Below are 15,479 nucleotides of genomic sequence, written 5' to 3'. Positions count from 1 at the left end.
GGAATGTTTCATCTTGAGCTATTTTCACGAACGGATCTCTGCCAAATGACCAGCAGAGCCTCCGAATGACATTTGGAGGATGATTGCAGGAGAAATTTGCACCTAGCTGTGATCTGGAATGCATTTTTCATTTGTAGCAATTTTCTAAAAAGGGCTCTCTGCCAGGTAGCCGGCAGTGCATCCCGATGACTTCTTGAGGAAGATTCCCGAGAATTTCGTCCCTAGCAGTAACCTGGAAGGAATGTCAAATGAACAGCCTTTCTCAATAACGGTAATGCCAGGGGCTTTCATCCGAATGCATTTTGAAAGATGATTTGAGGAGCAATGAGTAGCTAGCTGTGGTCTGGAGTGAATGTCTCAAGCCTAGGACTTGTCATGAACGGATCTCTGCCAAATCACCAGCGGTGCATCGTGATGGCATTTAGAGAACGATCGCTGGAGACATTCGTGCCTTGCTGTTATCTGGAACTAATGTCTCATGGAGAGCATTTTTCAAGCAGGGATCTCTCCCAAATGGCCAGCAGTGCATCGGAATTACATTTGGAGGCTGATTGCAGGAGAAATTTGCTAATTTTGGGGAGAGTTAGGCTTGCAAAAGGTAGGGCTCCCCGCCAATTGGGTTAAAGTTCCTCTGAGTAGGTCAGTTGGAGTTAGGGATAGGCGTTAGGGCTCCTTAGCCCACTTGGCGTCAGCGTTAGGGTTTCCCTAGCTAGGCCCTTTGGACTAAGGGGTAGGGTTCCCATTGCTAGACCAAGGGGAGTTGGGTTATGGTTCCTATGGGTGAGCCACGCTGAAATAGGCTTGCTCTGGGAAGGGATTCCCACCCTAGCATTGGGATTCTTACGGGTAGGCCACTTGGCGTTAGGGTTAGGGTTCTATGCCTAGGCCAGTTGAAGTAAGGGTTCCAATGGTTAGGCCAGCTCAGTTTAGGCATAGAGGTCCTGCAGATGGGTGGATTGCCTTAGGGTGGCTATGGGTAAGGCCCGAACCCTAGCATTAGGGTTCCCACGGGAAGGCCACTTGCACGGAGGCTTACGTTTCCTGTGGTCGAGGAAACACTAGGATCGGGATTCCTACCCGTATGAACCCTAACCCTAGCGCTGAGAACACTAACCTAGGGCTGGGAGCTCCGCCCTTCCCTAACTCTAACTGCATGTGGCCTGCACACAGGAACCACACTTGGTCAGGAATAACCCTGAGGACGTGGCGTCCTACCCACAGCTTAACTCCAACTGTCTTGTGCCACTAGACGACGTGGGCTCGTAAAAAGTACAAAGAAAGGACAACTCAGCCCTAATCAAGGCTGGGCACAAACTTCTCATGGAATCTTCATTTTCAAGCTGTTCGGATCCTGTCCTGAGCTTTTGGGCTTGATCGGTTGGAGAAAATTAGAAAGAAAGGGAAGGGAATTATTAATGAATGCTTATGACAAATTTCTCATGGAATCGTCATCTTACAGCCCTTGAGAGTCTGTCCTCATCGTTAAGAAGAAGAGATCGGCTGGTGAGAATTACAAAGAAAGCAAAACTCTTTTCTCATGCTCAAATGTGTCATGCAGCCTTCATCTTAAAGCCATCATACTACTATCCTGATTCTTCGGCATAGAAAGCTGCAAAGAAAGAGAACCTGATTACTCATCATTGCTGGAGGAAAAGTTATCTGTGACTATTCATTTAAAAGGCGTTACGAGAGGGTCCTGAAGAGATGGGCTTTATCGGGCAGTGAAAGTGCTAAAGCAAGAGAAAGTCAGTAGTGATCAGTGCTTTGTGAAATTTCTCACGGAATCCAAGTCTTCAAGCCATTATGAGTCTATCCAGATCATCTGGAAGGGAGCGCATGGTGACATTGAAAAGAAAGCGAAACTCATTACTGATCGGTGCTTGTGACACATTTCTTATGGAATCTTCCACTTCAGACAGTTTGGAGTCTGGCCTCATTTGGAAGGCTCGCTCCGTGCAGATGAATAACAAAGCAAAACGCTTCGCTCACCATAGCGGGGGATACATTTGTCGCGGAATCTTCACATTACAGCTTTTAGGATCCTGTCCTAAAGAAAGGTTAAACTCATTCTTGACCACTAGGGGTTTGGCAAATACTTCTGAAAGCCTCCTTTTTTAAAGCATTTAGGAGTCTGTCCTTACTGTCATTTGCAGTAGAGCGGTTAGGGAAAATTAGAACTAGAGAGAACGTCATTAACGAACAGCACTTGAGACAAACGTTGTCACGGACTCGTCATCTAAAAGCCACTAGGTTTCCCTTGGTCATTTGGAAGAGAGGGCATCATGAACGTTACAAACAAAACAAAACTCGTTAGTGATCCCCGCGGGTGACTCGTTTCTCGGAGCATTTTCATTTTAAAAGAGTTAGGATACGGTCCTGAGCATTAGGGAAAGATCGGTTCCGTGGAACTTACAAAGAAAGAGAAAATCATTAGTGACCCGTGCTTGTGACAAATTGTCATGGACTCTTCCTATGAGCGCCATTGGGCTACTAGCCTGATTATTTAGAAGTGGTCGGTCCTCGAACTAGATGAAGCAAGCAAAACTCTTTACTGCTCTGCCAAATGGCAAGCAGTGCATCCGAACGGCATTTGGAGAATGATTCCAGGAGAAATTGGTGGCTAGCAGTGATGTGAAGTGAATGTCTCATGTTTAGCAATTTTCAGGAAGGGTCTCTGCCAAATACCAGCAATGCCTCCGATTTGCACTTGGAGGTCGATTGTAGGACAAAGCCGTCCCTAGCAGGGCCATGGAATGCTTTTCTACATGAATAATATTGTTCAGGAATGGATAGCTGCCAAATGCCCAGCAGCGTATCCGACTGGCTCTTGGAGGACGATGCCAGGGCATATTCGTGTCTAGCTGTGACCTGGACTGAATATTTCATTTTTAGGAATTGTCCTGGCTGGATCTCTGGAAATGGTAAGCAGTGCATCGTAACGACATTTGGAGGACGATTCCATGAGAAATTCCTGCCAAGCAGTGATCTGGACTGAATAGCTCATGCTTAGCAACGTTCATGAAGGGTTCGCGGCCAACTTCCCAGCACTGCATCCGAACGGCATTTGGAGGACGATTCCAGGAGAAATTAGTCCTAGCTGAGATCCAGAACGATTGTCTCATCTTTAGCTATTTTCACGAACGGATCTCTGCCAAATGGCCCGTGGTGCACCCGAAAGCCATTTGGAGTACGATTCCAGAAGAAATATGTGCCAAGTAGGGATCTGGCGTGAATGGCTCATGTTTAGCAATTGTCATGAATGGATCTCTCCCAAATGCGCAGCAAGGCGTCCGAGTTGCCTTGGGCAAAGTCATCCCTAGCCAGGGACATGGAATGCTTTTCGACATGATATTTTCACGAACGGATCGCTGCCAAATGACCTGCAGGGCTTCCGAATGACATTTGGGGGACGACTCCTGGAGACATTGGTGCCAAGCTTTGATCTGGAATGTTTCATCTTGAGCTATTTTCACGAACGGATCTCTGCCAAATGACCAGCAGAGCCTCCGAATGACATTTGGAGGATGATTGCAGGAGAAATTTGCACCTAGCTGTGATCTGGAATGCATTTTTCATTTGTAGCAATTTTCTAAAAAGGGCTCTCTGCCAGGTAGCCGGCAGTGCATCCCGATGACTTCTTGAGGAAGATTCCCGAGAATTTCGTCCCTAGCAGTAACCTGGAAGGAATGTCAAATGAACAGCCTTTCTCAATAACGGTAATGCCAGGGGCTTTCATCCGAATGCATTTTGAAAGATGATTTGAGGAGCAATGAGTAGCTAGCTGTGGTCTGGAGTGAATGTCTCAAGCCTAGGACTTGTCATGAACGGATCTCTGCCAAATCACCAGCGGTGCATCGTGATGGCATTTAGAGAACGATCGCTGGAGACATTCGTGCCTTGCTGTTATCTGGAACTAATGTCTCATGGAGAGCATTTTTCAAGCAGGGATCTCTCCCAAATGGCCAGCAGTGCATCGGAATTACATTTGGAGGCTGATTGCAGGAGAAATTTGCTAATTTTGGGGAGAGTTAGGCTTGCAAAAGGTAGGGCTCCCCGCCAATTGGGTTAAAGTTCCTCTGAGTAGGTCAGTTGGAGTTAGGGATAGGCGTTAGGGCTCCTTAGCCCACTTGGCGTCAGCGTTAGGGTTTCCCTAGCTAGGCCCTTTGGACTAAGGGGTAGGGTTCCCATTGCTAGACCAAGGGGAGTTGGGTTATGGTTCCTATGGGTGAGCCACGCTGAAATAGGCTTGCTCTGGGAAGGGATTCCCACCCTAGCATTGGGATTCTTACGGGTAGGCCACTTGGCGTTAGGGTTAGGGTTCTATGCCTAGGCCAGTTGAAGTAAGGGTTCCAATGGTTAGGCCAGCTCAGTTTAGGCATAGAGGTCCTGCAGATGGGTGGATTGCCTTAGGGTGGCTATGGGTAAGGCCCGAACCCTAGCATTAGGGTTCCCACGGGAAGGCCACTTGCACGGAGGCTTACGTTTCCTGTGGTCGAGGAAACACTAGGATCGGGATTCCTACCCGTATGAACCCTAACCCTAGCGCTGAGAACACTAACCTAGGGCTGGGAGCTCCGCCCTTCCCTAACTCTAACTGCATGTGGCCTGCACACAGGAACCACACTTGGTCAGGAATAACCCTGAGGACGTGGCGTCCTACCCACAGCTTAACTCCAACTGTCTTGTGCCACTAGACGACGTGGGCTCGTAAAAAGTACAAAGAAAGGACAACTCAGCCCTAATCAAGGCTGGGCACAAACTTCTCATGGAATCTTCATTTTCAAGCTGTTCGGATCCTGTCCTGAGCTTTTGGGCTTGATCGGTTGGAGAAAATTAGAAAGAAAGGGAAGGGAATTATTAATGAATGCTTATGACAAATTTCTCATGGAATCGTCATCTTACAGCCCTTGAGAGTCTGTCCTCATCGTTATGAAGAAGAGATCGGCTGGTGAGAATTACAAAGAAAGCAAAACTCTTTTCTCATGCTCAAATGTGTCATGCAGCCTTCATCTTAAAGCCATCATACTACTATCCTGATTCTTCGGCATAGAAAGCTGCAAAGAAAGAGAACCTGATTACTCATCATTGCTGGAGGAAAAGTTATCTGTGACTATTCATTTAAAAGGCGTTACGAGAGGGTCCTGAAGAGATGGGCTTTATCGGGCAGTGAAAGTGCTAAAGCAAGAGAAAGTCAGTAGTGATCAGTGCTTTGTGAAATTTCTCACGGAATCCAAGTCTTCAAGCCATTATGAGTCTATCCAGATCATCTGGAAGGGAGCGCATGGTGACATTGAAAAGAAAGCGAAACTCATTACTGATCGGTGCTTGTGACACATTTCTTATGGAATCTTCCACTTCAGACAGTTTGGAGTCTGGCCTCATTTGGAAGGCTCGCTCCGTGCAGATGAATAACAAAGCAAAACGCTTCGCTCACCATAGCGGGGGATACATTTGTCGCGGAATCTTCACATTACAGCTTTTAGGATCCTGTCCTAAAGAAAGGTTAAACTCATTCTTGACCACTAGGGGTTTGGCAAATACTTCTGAAAGCCTCCTTTTTTAAAGCATTTAGGAGTCTGTCCTTACTGTCATTTGCAGTAGAGCGGTTAGGGAAAATTAGAACTAGAGAGAACGTCATTAACGAACAGCACTTGAGACAAACGTTGTCACGGACTCGTCATCTAAAAGCCACTAGGTTTCCCTTGGTCATTTGGAAGAGAGGGCATCATGAACGTTACAAACAAAACAAAACTCGTTAGTGATCCCCGCGGGTGACTCGTTTCTCGGAGCATTTTCATTTTAAAAGAGTTAGGATACGGTCCTGAGCATTAGGGAAAGATCGGTTCCGTGGAACTTACAAAGAAAGAGAAAATCATTAGTGACCCGTGCTTGTGACAAATTGTCATGGACTCTTCCTATGAGCGCCATTGGGCTACTAGCCTGATTATTTAGAAGTGGTCGGTCCTCGAACTAGATGAAGCAAGCAAAACTCTTTACTGCTCTGCCAAATGGCAAGCAGTGCATCCGAACGGCATTTGGAGAATGATTCCAGGAGAAATTGGTGGCTAGCAGTGATGTGAAGTGAATGTCTCATGTTTAGCAATTTTCAGGAAGGGTCTCTGCCAAATACCAGCAATGCCTCCGATTTGCACTTGGAGGTCGATTGTAGGACAAAGCCGTCCCTAGCAGGGACATGGAATGCTTTTCTACATGAATAATATTGTTCAGGAATGGATAGCTGCCAAATGCCCAGCAGCGTATCCGACTGGCTCTTGGAGGACGATGCCAGGGCATATTCGTGTCTAGCTGTGACCTGGACTGAATATTTCATTTTTAGGAATTGTCCTGGCTGGATCTCTGGAAATGGTAAGCAGTGCATCGTAACGACATTTGGAGGACGATTCCATGAGAAATTCCTGCCAAGCAGTGATCTGGACTGAATAGCTCATGTTTAGCAACGTTCATGAAGGGTTCGCGGCCAACTTCCCAGCACTGCATCCGAACGGCATTTGGAGGACGATTCCAGGAGAAATTAGTCCTAGCTGAGATCCAGAACGATTGTCTCATCTTTAGCTATTTTCACGAACGGATCTCTGCCAAATGGCCCGTGGTGCACCCGAAAGCCATTTGGAGTACGATTCCAGAAGAAATATGTGCCAAGTAGGGATCTGGCGTGAATGGCTCATGTTTAGCAATTGTCATGAATGGATCTCTCCCAAATGCGCAGCAAGGCGTCCGAGTTGCCTTGGGCAAAGTCATCCCTAGCCAGGGACATGGAATGCTTTTCGACATGATATTTTCACGAACGGATCGCTGCCAAATGACCTGCAGGGCTTCCGAATGACATTTGGGGGACGACTCCTGGAGACATTGGTGCCAAGCTTTGATCTGGAATGTTTCATCTTGAGCTATTTTCACGAACGGATCTCTGCCAAATGACCAGCAGAGCCTCCGAATGACATTTGGAGGATGATTGCAGGAGAAATTTGCACCTAGCTGTGATCTGGAATGCATTTTTCATTTGTAGCAATTTTCTAAAAAGGGCTCTCTGCCAGGTAGCCGGCAGTGCATCCCGATGACTTCTTGAGGAAGATTCCCGAGAATTTCGTCCCTAGCAGTAACCTGGAAGGAATGTCAAATGAACAGCCTTTCTCAATAACGGTAATGCCAGGGGCTTTCATCCGAATGCATTTTGAAAGATGATTTGAGGAGCAATGAGTAGCTAGCTGTGGTCTGGAGTGAATGTCTCAAGCCTAGGACTTGTCATGAACGGATCTCTGCCAAATCACCAGCGGTGCATCGTGATGGCATTTAGAGAACGATCGCTGGAGACATTCGTGCCTTGCTGTTATCTGGAACTAATGTCTCATGGAGAGCATTTTTCAAGCAGGGATCTCTCCCAAATGGCCAGCAGTGCATCGGAATTACATTTGGAGGCTGATTGCAGGAGAAATTTGCTAATTTTGGGGAGAGTTAGGCTTGCAAAAGGTAGGGCTCCCCGCCAATTGGGTTAAAGTTCCTCTGAGTAGGTCAGTTGGAGTTAGGGATAGGCGTTAGGGCTCCTTAGCCCACTTGGCGTCAGCGTTAGGGTTTCCCTAGCTAGGCCCTTTGGACTAAGGGGTAGGGTTCCCATTGCTAGACCAAGGGGAGTTGGGTTATGGTTCCTATGGGTGAGCCACGCTGAAATAGGCTTGCTCTGGGAAGGGATTCCCACCCTAGCATTGGGATTCTTACGGGTAGGCCACTTGGCGTTAGGGTTAGGGTTCTATGCCTAGGCCAGTTGAAGTAAGGGTTCCAATGGTTAGGCCAGCTCAGTTTAGGCATAGAGGTCCTGCAGATGGGTGGATTGCCTTAGGGTGGCTATGGGTAAGGCCCGAACCCTAGCATTAGGGTTCCCACGGGAAGGCCACTTGCACGGAGGCTTACGTTTCCTGTGGTCGAGGAAACACTAGGATCGGGATTCCTACCCGTATGAACCCTAACCCTAGCGCTGAGAACACTAACCTAGGGCTGGGAGCTCCGCCCTTCCCTAACTCTAACTGCATGTGGCCTGCACACAGGAACCACACTTGGTCAGGAATAACCCTGAGGACGTGGCGTCCTACCCACAGCTTAACTCCAACTGTCTTGTGCCACTAGACGACGTGGGCTCGTAAAAAGTACAAAGAAAGGACAACTCAGCCCTAATCAAGGCTGGGCACAAACTTCTCATGGAATCTTCATTTTCAAGCTGTTCGGATCCTGTCCTGAGCTTTTGGGCTTGATCGGTTGGAGAAAATTAGAAAGAAAGGGAAGGGAATTATTAATGAATGCTTATGACAAATTTCTCATGGAATCGTCATCTTACAGCCCTTGAGAGTCTGTCCTCATCGTTAAGAAGAAGAGATCGGCTGGTGAGAATTACAAAGAAAGCAAAACTCTTTTCTCATGCTCAAATGTGTCATGCAGCCTTCATCTTAAAGCCATCATACTACTATCCTGATTCTTCGGCATAGAAAGCTGCAAAGAAAGAGAACCTGATTACTCATCATTGCTGGAGGAAAAGTTATCTGTGACTATTCATTTAAAAGGCGTTACGAGAGGGTCCTGAAGAGATGGGCTTTATCGGGCAGTGAAAGTGCTAAAGCAAGAGAAAGTCAGTAGTGATCAGTGCTTTGTGAAATTTCTCACGGAATCCAAGTCTTCAAGCCATTATGAGTCTATCCAGATCATCTGGAAGGGAGCGCATGGTGACATTGAAAAGAAAGCGAAACTCATTACTGATCGGTGCTTGTGACACATTTCTTATGGAATCTTCCACTTCAGACAGTTTGGAGTCTGGCCTCATTTGGAAGGCTCGCTCCGTGCAGATGAATAACAAAGCAAAACGCTTCGCTCACCATAGCGGGGGATACATTTGTCGCGGAATCTTCACATTACAGCTTTTAGGATCCTGTCCTAAAGAAAGGTTAAACTCATTCTTGACCACTAGGGGTTTGGCAAATACTTCTGAAAGCCTCCTTTTTTAAAGCATTTAGGAGTCTGTCCTTACTGTCATTTGCAGTAGAGCGGTTAGGGAAAATTAGAACTAGAGAGAACGTCATTAACGAACAGCACTTGAGACAAACGTTGTCACGGACTCGTCATCTAAAAGCCCCTAGGTTTCCCTTGGTCATTTGGAAGAGAGGGCATCATGAACGTTACAAACAAAACAAAACTCGTTAGTGATCCCCGCGGGTGACTCGTTTCTCGGAGCATTTTCATTTTAAAAGAGTTAGGATACGGTCCTGAGCATTAGGGAAAGATCGGTTCCGTGGAACTTACAAAGAAAGAGAAAATCATTAGTGACCCGTGCTTGTGACAAATTGTCATGGACTCTTCCTATGAGCGCCATTGGGCTACTAGCCTGATTATTTAGAAGTGGTCGGTCCTCGAACTAGATGAAGCAAGCAAAACTCTTTACTGCTCTGCCAAATGGCAAGCAGTGCATCCGAACGGCATTTGGAGAATGATTCCAGGAGAAATTGGTGGCTAGCAGTGATGTGAAGTGAATGTCTCATGTTTAGCAATTTTCAGGAAGGGTCTCTGCCAAATACCAGCAATGCCTCCGATTTGCACTTGGAGGTCGATTGTAGGACAAAGCCGTCCCTAGCAGGGACATGGAATGCTTTTCTACATGAATAATATTGTTCAGGAATGGATAGCTGCCAAATGCCCAGCAGCGTATCCGACTGGCTCTTGGAGGACGATGCCAGGGCATATTCGTGTCTAGCTGTGACCTGGACTGAATATTTCATTTTTAGGAATTGTCCTGGCTGGATCTCTGGAAATGGTAAGCAGTGCATCGTAACGACATTTGGAGGACGATTCCATGAGAAATTCCTGCCAAGCAGTGATCTGGACTGAATAGCTCATGTTTAGCAACGTTCATGAAGGGTTCGCGGCCAACTTCCCAGCACTGCATCCGAACGGCATTTGGAGGACGATTCCAGGAGAAATTAGTCCTAGCTGAGATCCAGAACGATTGTCTCATCTTTAGCTATTTTCACGAACGGATCTCTGCCAAATGGCCCGTGGTGCACCCGAAAGCCATTTGGAGTACGATTCCAGAAGAAATATGTGCCAAGTAGGGATCTGGCGTGAATGGCTCATGTTTAGCAATTGTCATGAATGGATCTCTCCCAAATGCGCAGCAAGGCGTCCGAGTTGCCTTGGGCAAAGTCATCCCTAGCCAGGGACATGGAATGCTTTTCGACATGATATTTTCACGAACGGATCGCTGCCAAATGACCTGCAGGGCTTCCGAATGACATTTGGGGGACGATTCCTGGAGACATTGGTGCCAAGCTTTGATCTGGAATGTTTCATCTTGAGCTATTTTCACGAACGGATCTCTGCCAAATGACCAGCAGAGCCTCCGAATGACATTTGGAGGATGATTGCAGGAGAAATTTGCACCTAGCTGTGATCTGGAATGCATTTTTCATTTGTAGCAATTTTCTAAAAAGGGCTCTCTGCCAGGTAGCCGGCAGTGCATCCCGATGACTTCTTGAGGAAGATTCCCGAGAATTTCGTCCCTAGCAGTAACCTGGAAGGAATGTCAAATGAACAGCCTTTCTCAATAACGGTAATGCCAGGGGCTTTCATCCGAATGCATTTTGAAAGATGATTTGAGGAGCAATGAGTAGCTAGCTGTGGTCTGGAGTGAATGTCTCAAGCCTAGGACTTGTCATGAACGGATCTCTGCCAAATCACCAGCGGTGCATCGTGATGGCATTTAGAGAACGATCGCTGGAGACATTCGTGCCTTGCTGTTATCTGGAACTAATGTCTCATGGAGAGCATTTTTCAAGCAGGGATCTCTCCCAAATGGCCAGCAGTGCATCGGAATTACATTTGGAGGCTGATTGCAGGAGAAATTTGCTAATTTTGGGGAGAGTTAGGCTTGCAAAAGGTAGGGCTCCCCGCCAATTGGGTTAAAGTTCCTCTGAGTAGGTCAGTTGGAGTTAGGGATAGGCGTTAGGGCTCCTTAGCCCACTTGGCGTCAGCGTTAGGGTTTCCCTAGCTAGGCCCTTTGGACTAAGGGGTAGGGTTCCCATTGCTAGACCAAGGGGAGTTGGGTTATGGTTCCTATGGGTGAGCCACGCTGAAATAGGCTTGCTCTGGGAAGGGATTCCCACCCTAGCATTGGGATTCTTACGGGTAGGCCACTTGGCGTTAGGGTTAGGGTTCTATGCCTAGGCCAGTTGAAGTAAGGGTTCCAATGGTTAGGCCAGCTCAGTTTAGGCATAGAGGTCCTGCAGATGGGTGGATTGCCTTAGGGTGGCTATGGGTAAGGCCCGAACCCTAGCATTAGGGTTCCCACGGGAAGGCCACTTGCACGGAGGCTTACGTTTCCTGTGGTCGAGGAAACACTAGGATCGGGATTCCTACCCGTATGAACCCTAACCCTAGCGCTGAGAACACTAACCTAGGGCTGGGAGCTCCGCCCTTCCCTAACTCTAACTGCATGTGGCCTGCACACAGGAACCACACTTGGTCAGGAATAACCCTGAGGACGTGGCGTCCTACCCACAGCTTAACTCCAACTGTCTTGTGCCACTAGACGACGTGGGCTCGTAAAAAGTACAAAGAAAGGACAACTCAGCCCTAATCAAGGCTGGGCACAAACTTCTCATGGAATCTTCATTTTCAAGCTGTTCGGATCCTGTCCTGAGCTTTTGGGCTTGATCGGTTGGAGAAAATTAGAAAGAAAGGGAAGGGAATTATTAATGAATGCTTATGACAAATTTCTCATGGAATCGTCATCTTACAGCCCTTGAGAGTCTGTCCTCATCGTTAAGAAGAAGAGATCGGCTGGTGAGAATTACAAAGAAAGCAAAACTCTTTTCTCATGCTCAAATGTGTCATGCAGCCTTCATCTTAAAGCCATCATACTACTATCCTGATTCTTCGGCATAGAAAGCTGCAAAGAAAGAGAACCTGATTACTCATCATTGCTGGAGGAAAAGTTATCTGTGACTATTCATTTAAAAGGCGTTACGAGAGGGTCCTGAAGAGATGGGCTTTATCGGGCAGTGAAAGTGCTAAAGCAAGAGAAAGTCAGTAGTGATCAGTGCTTTGTGAAATTTCTCACGGAATCCAAGTCTTCAAGCCATTATGAGTCTATCCAGATCATCTGGAAGGGAGCGCATGGTGACATTGAAAAGAAAGCGAAACTCATTACTGATCGGTGCTTGTGACACATTTCTTATGGAATCTTCCACTTCAGACAGTTTGGAGTCTGGCCTCATTTGGAAGGCTCGCTCCGTGCAGATGAATAACAAAGCAAAACGCTTCGCTCACCATAGCGGGGGATACATTTGTCGCGGAATCTTCACATTACAGCTTTTAGGATCCTGTCCTAAAGAAAGGTTAAACTCATTCTTGACCACTAGGGGTTTGGCAAATACTTCTGAAAGCCTCCTTTTTTAAAGCATTTAGGAGTCTGTCCTTACTGTCATTTGCAGTAGAGCGGTTAGGGAAAATTAGAACTAGAGAGAACGTCATTAACGAACAGCACTTGAGACAAACGTTGTCACGGACTCGTCATCTAAAAGCCCCTAGGTTTCCCTTGGTCATTTGGAAGAGAGGGCATCATGAACGTTACAAACAAAACAAAACTCGTTAGTGATCCCCGCGGGTGACTCGTTTCTCGGAGCATTTTCATTTTAAAAGAGTTAGGATACGGTCCTGAGCATTAGGGAAAGATCGGTTCCGTGGAACTTACAAAGAAAGAGAAAATCATTAGTGACCCGTGCTTGTGACAAATTGTCATGGACTCTTCCTATGAGCGCCATTGGGCTACTAGCCTGATTATTTAGAAGTGGTCGGTCCTCGAACTAGATGAAGCAAGCAAAACTCTTTACTGCTCTGCCAAATGGCAAGCAGTGCATCCGAACGGCATTTGGAGAATGATTCCAGGAGAAATTGGTGGCTAGCAGTGATGTGAAGTGAATGTCTCATGTTTAGCAATTTTCAGGAAGGGTCTCTGCCAAATACCAGCAATGCCTCCGATTTGCACTTGGAGGTCGATTGTAGGACAAAGCCGTCCCTAGCAGGGACATGGAATGCTTTTCTACATGAATAATATTGTTCAGGAATGGATAGCTGCCAAATGCCCAGCAGCGTATCCGACTGGCTCTTGGAGGACGATGCCAGGGCATATTCGTGTCTAGCTGTGACCTGGACTGAATATTTCATTTTTAGGAATTGTCCTGGCTGGATCTCTGGAAATGGTAAGCAGTGCATCGTAACGACATTTGGAGGACGATTCCATGAGAAATTCCTGCCAAGCAGTGATCTGGACTGAATAGCTCATGTTTAGCAACGTTCATGAAGGGTTCGCGGCCAACTTCCCAGCACTGCATCCGAACGGCATTTGGAGGACGATTCCAGGAGAAATTAGTCCTAGCTGAGATCCAGAACGATTGTCTCATCTTTAGCTATTTTCACGAACGGATCTCTGCCAAATGGCCCGTGGTGCACCCGAAAGCCATTTGGAGTACGATTCCAGAAGAAATATGTGCCAAGTAGGGATCTGGCGTGAATGGCTCATGTTTAGCAATTGTCATGAATGGATCTCTCCCAAATGCGCAGCAAGGCGTCCGAGTTGCCTTGGGCAAAGTCATCCCTAGCCAGGGACATGGAATGCTTTTCGACATGATATTTTCACGAACGGATCGCTGCCAAATGACCTGCAGGGCTTCCGAATGACATTTGGGGGACGATTCCTGGAGACATTGGTGCCAAGCTTTGATCTGGAATGTTTCATCTTGAGCTATTTTCACGAACGGATCTCTGCCAAATGACCAGCAGAGCCTCCGAATGACATTTGGAGGATGATTGCAGGAGAAATTTGCACCTAGCTGTGATCTGGAATGCATTTTTCATTTGTAGCAATTTTCTAAAAAGGGCTCTCTGCCAGGTAGCCGGCAGTGCATCCCGATGACTTCTTGAGGAAGATTCCCGAGAATTTCGTCCCTAGCAGTAACCTGGAAGGAATGTCAAATGAACAGCCTTTCTCAATAACGGTAATGCCAGGGGCTTTCATCCGAATGCATTTTGAAAGATGATTTGAGGAGCAATGAGTAGCTAGCTGTGGTCTGGAGTGAATGTCTCAAGCCTAGGACTTGTCATGAACGGATCTCTGCCAAATCACCAGCGGTGCATCGTGATGGCATTTAGAGAACGATCGCTGGAGACATTCGTGCCTTGCTGTTATCTGGAACTAATGTCTCATGGAGAGCATTTTTCAAGCAGGGATCTCTCCCAAATGGCCAGCAGTGCATCGGAATTACATTTGGAGGCTGATTGCAGGAGAAATTTGCTAATTTTGGGGAGAGTTAGGCTTGCAAAAGGTAGGGCTCCCCGCCAATTGGGTTAAAGTTCCTCTGAGTAGGTCAGTTGGAGTTAGGGATAGGCGTTAGGGCTCCTTAGCCCACTTGGCGTCAGCGTTAGGGTTTCCCTAGCTAGGCCCTTTGGACTAAGGGGTAGGGTTCCCATTGCTAGACCAAGGGGAGTTGGGTTATGGTTCCTATGGGTGAGCCACGCTGAAATAGGCTTGCTCTGGGAAGGGATTCCCACCCTAGCATTGGGATTCTTACGGGTAGGCCACTTGGCGTTAGGGTTAGGGTTCTATGCCTAGGCCAGTTGAAGTAAGGGTTCCAATGGTTAGGCCAGCTCAGTTTAGGCATAGAGGTCCTGCAGATGGGTGGATTGCCTTAGGGTGGCTATGGGTAAGGCCCGAACCCTAGCATTAGGGTTCCCACGGGAAGGCCACTTGCACGGAGGCTTACGTTTCCTGTGGTCGAGGAAACACTAGGATCGGGATTCCTACCCGTATGAACCCTAACCCTAGCGCTGAGAACACTAACCTAGGGCTGGGAGCTCCGCCCTTCCCTAACTCTAACTGCATGTGGCCTGCACACAGGAACCACACTTGGTCAGGAATAACCCTGAGGACGTGGCGTCCTACCCACAGCTTAACTCCAACTGTCTTGTGCCACTAGACGACGTGGGCTCGTAAAAAGTACAAAGAAAGGACAACTCAGCCCTAATCAAGGCTGGGCACAAACTTCTCATGGAATCTTCATTTTCAAGCTGTTCGGATCCTGTCCTGAGCTTTTGGGCTTGATCGGTTGGAGAAAATTAGAAAGAAAGGGAAGGGAATTATTAATGAATGCTTATGACAAATTTCTCATGGAATCGTCATCTTACAGCCCTTGAGAGTCTGTCCTCATCGTTAAGAAGAAGAGATCGGCTGGTGAGAATTACAAAGAAAGCAAAACTCTTTTCTCATGCTCAAATGTGTCATGCAGCCTTCATCTTAAAGCCATCATACTACTATCCTGATTCTTCGGCATAGAAAGCTGCAAAGAAAGAGAACCTGATTACTCATCATTGCTGGAGGAAAAGTTATCTGTGACTATTCATTTAAAAGGCGTTACGAGAGGGTCCTG

The sequence above is a fragment of the Lepidochelys olivacea genome (genome assembly GCF_965140295.1).
Source record: "Lepidochelys olivacea isolate rLepOli2 genome assembly, chromosome: 3".
Lineage (NCBI taxonomy): Eukaryota > Metazoa > Chordata > Testudines > Cheloniidae > Lepidochelys > Lepidochelys olivacea.
The sequence above is the reverse complement of the archived record's forward strand: the minus strand, read 5'-3'. Positions refer to the sequence as shown.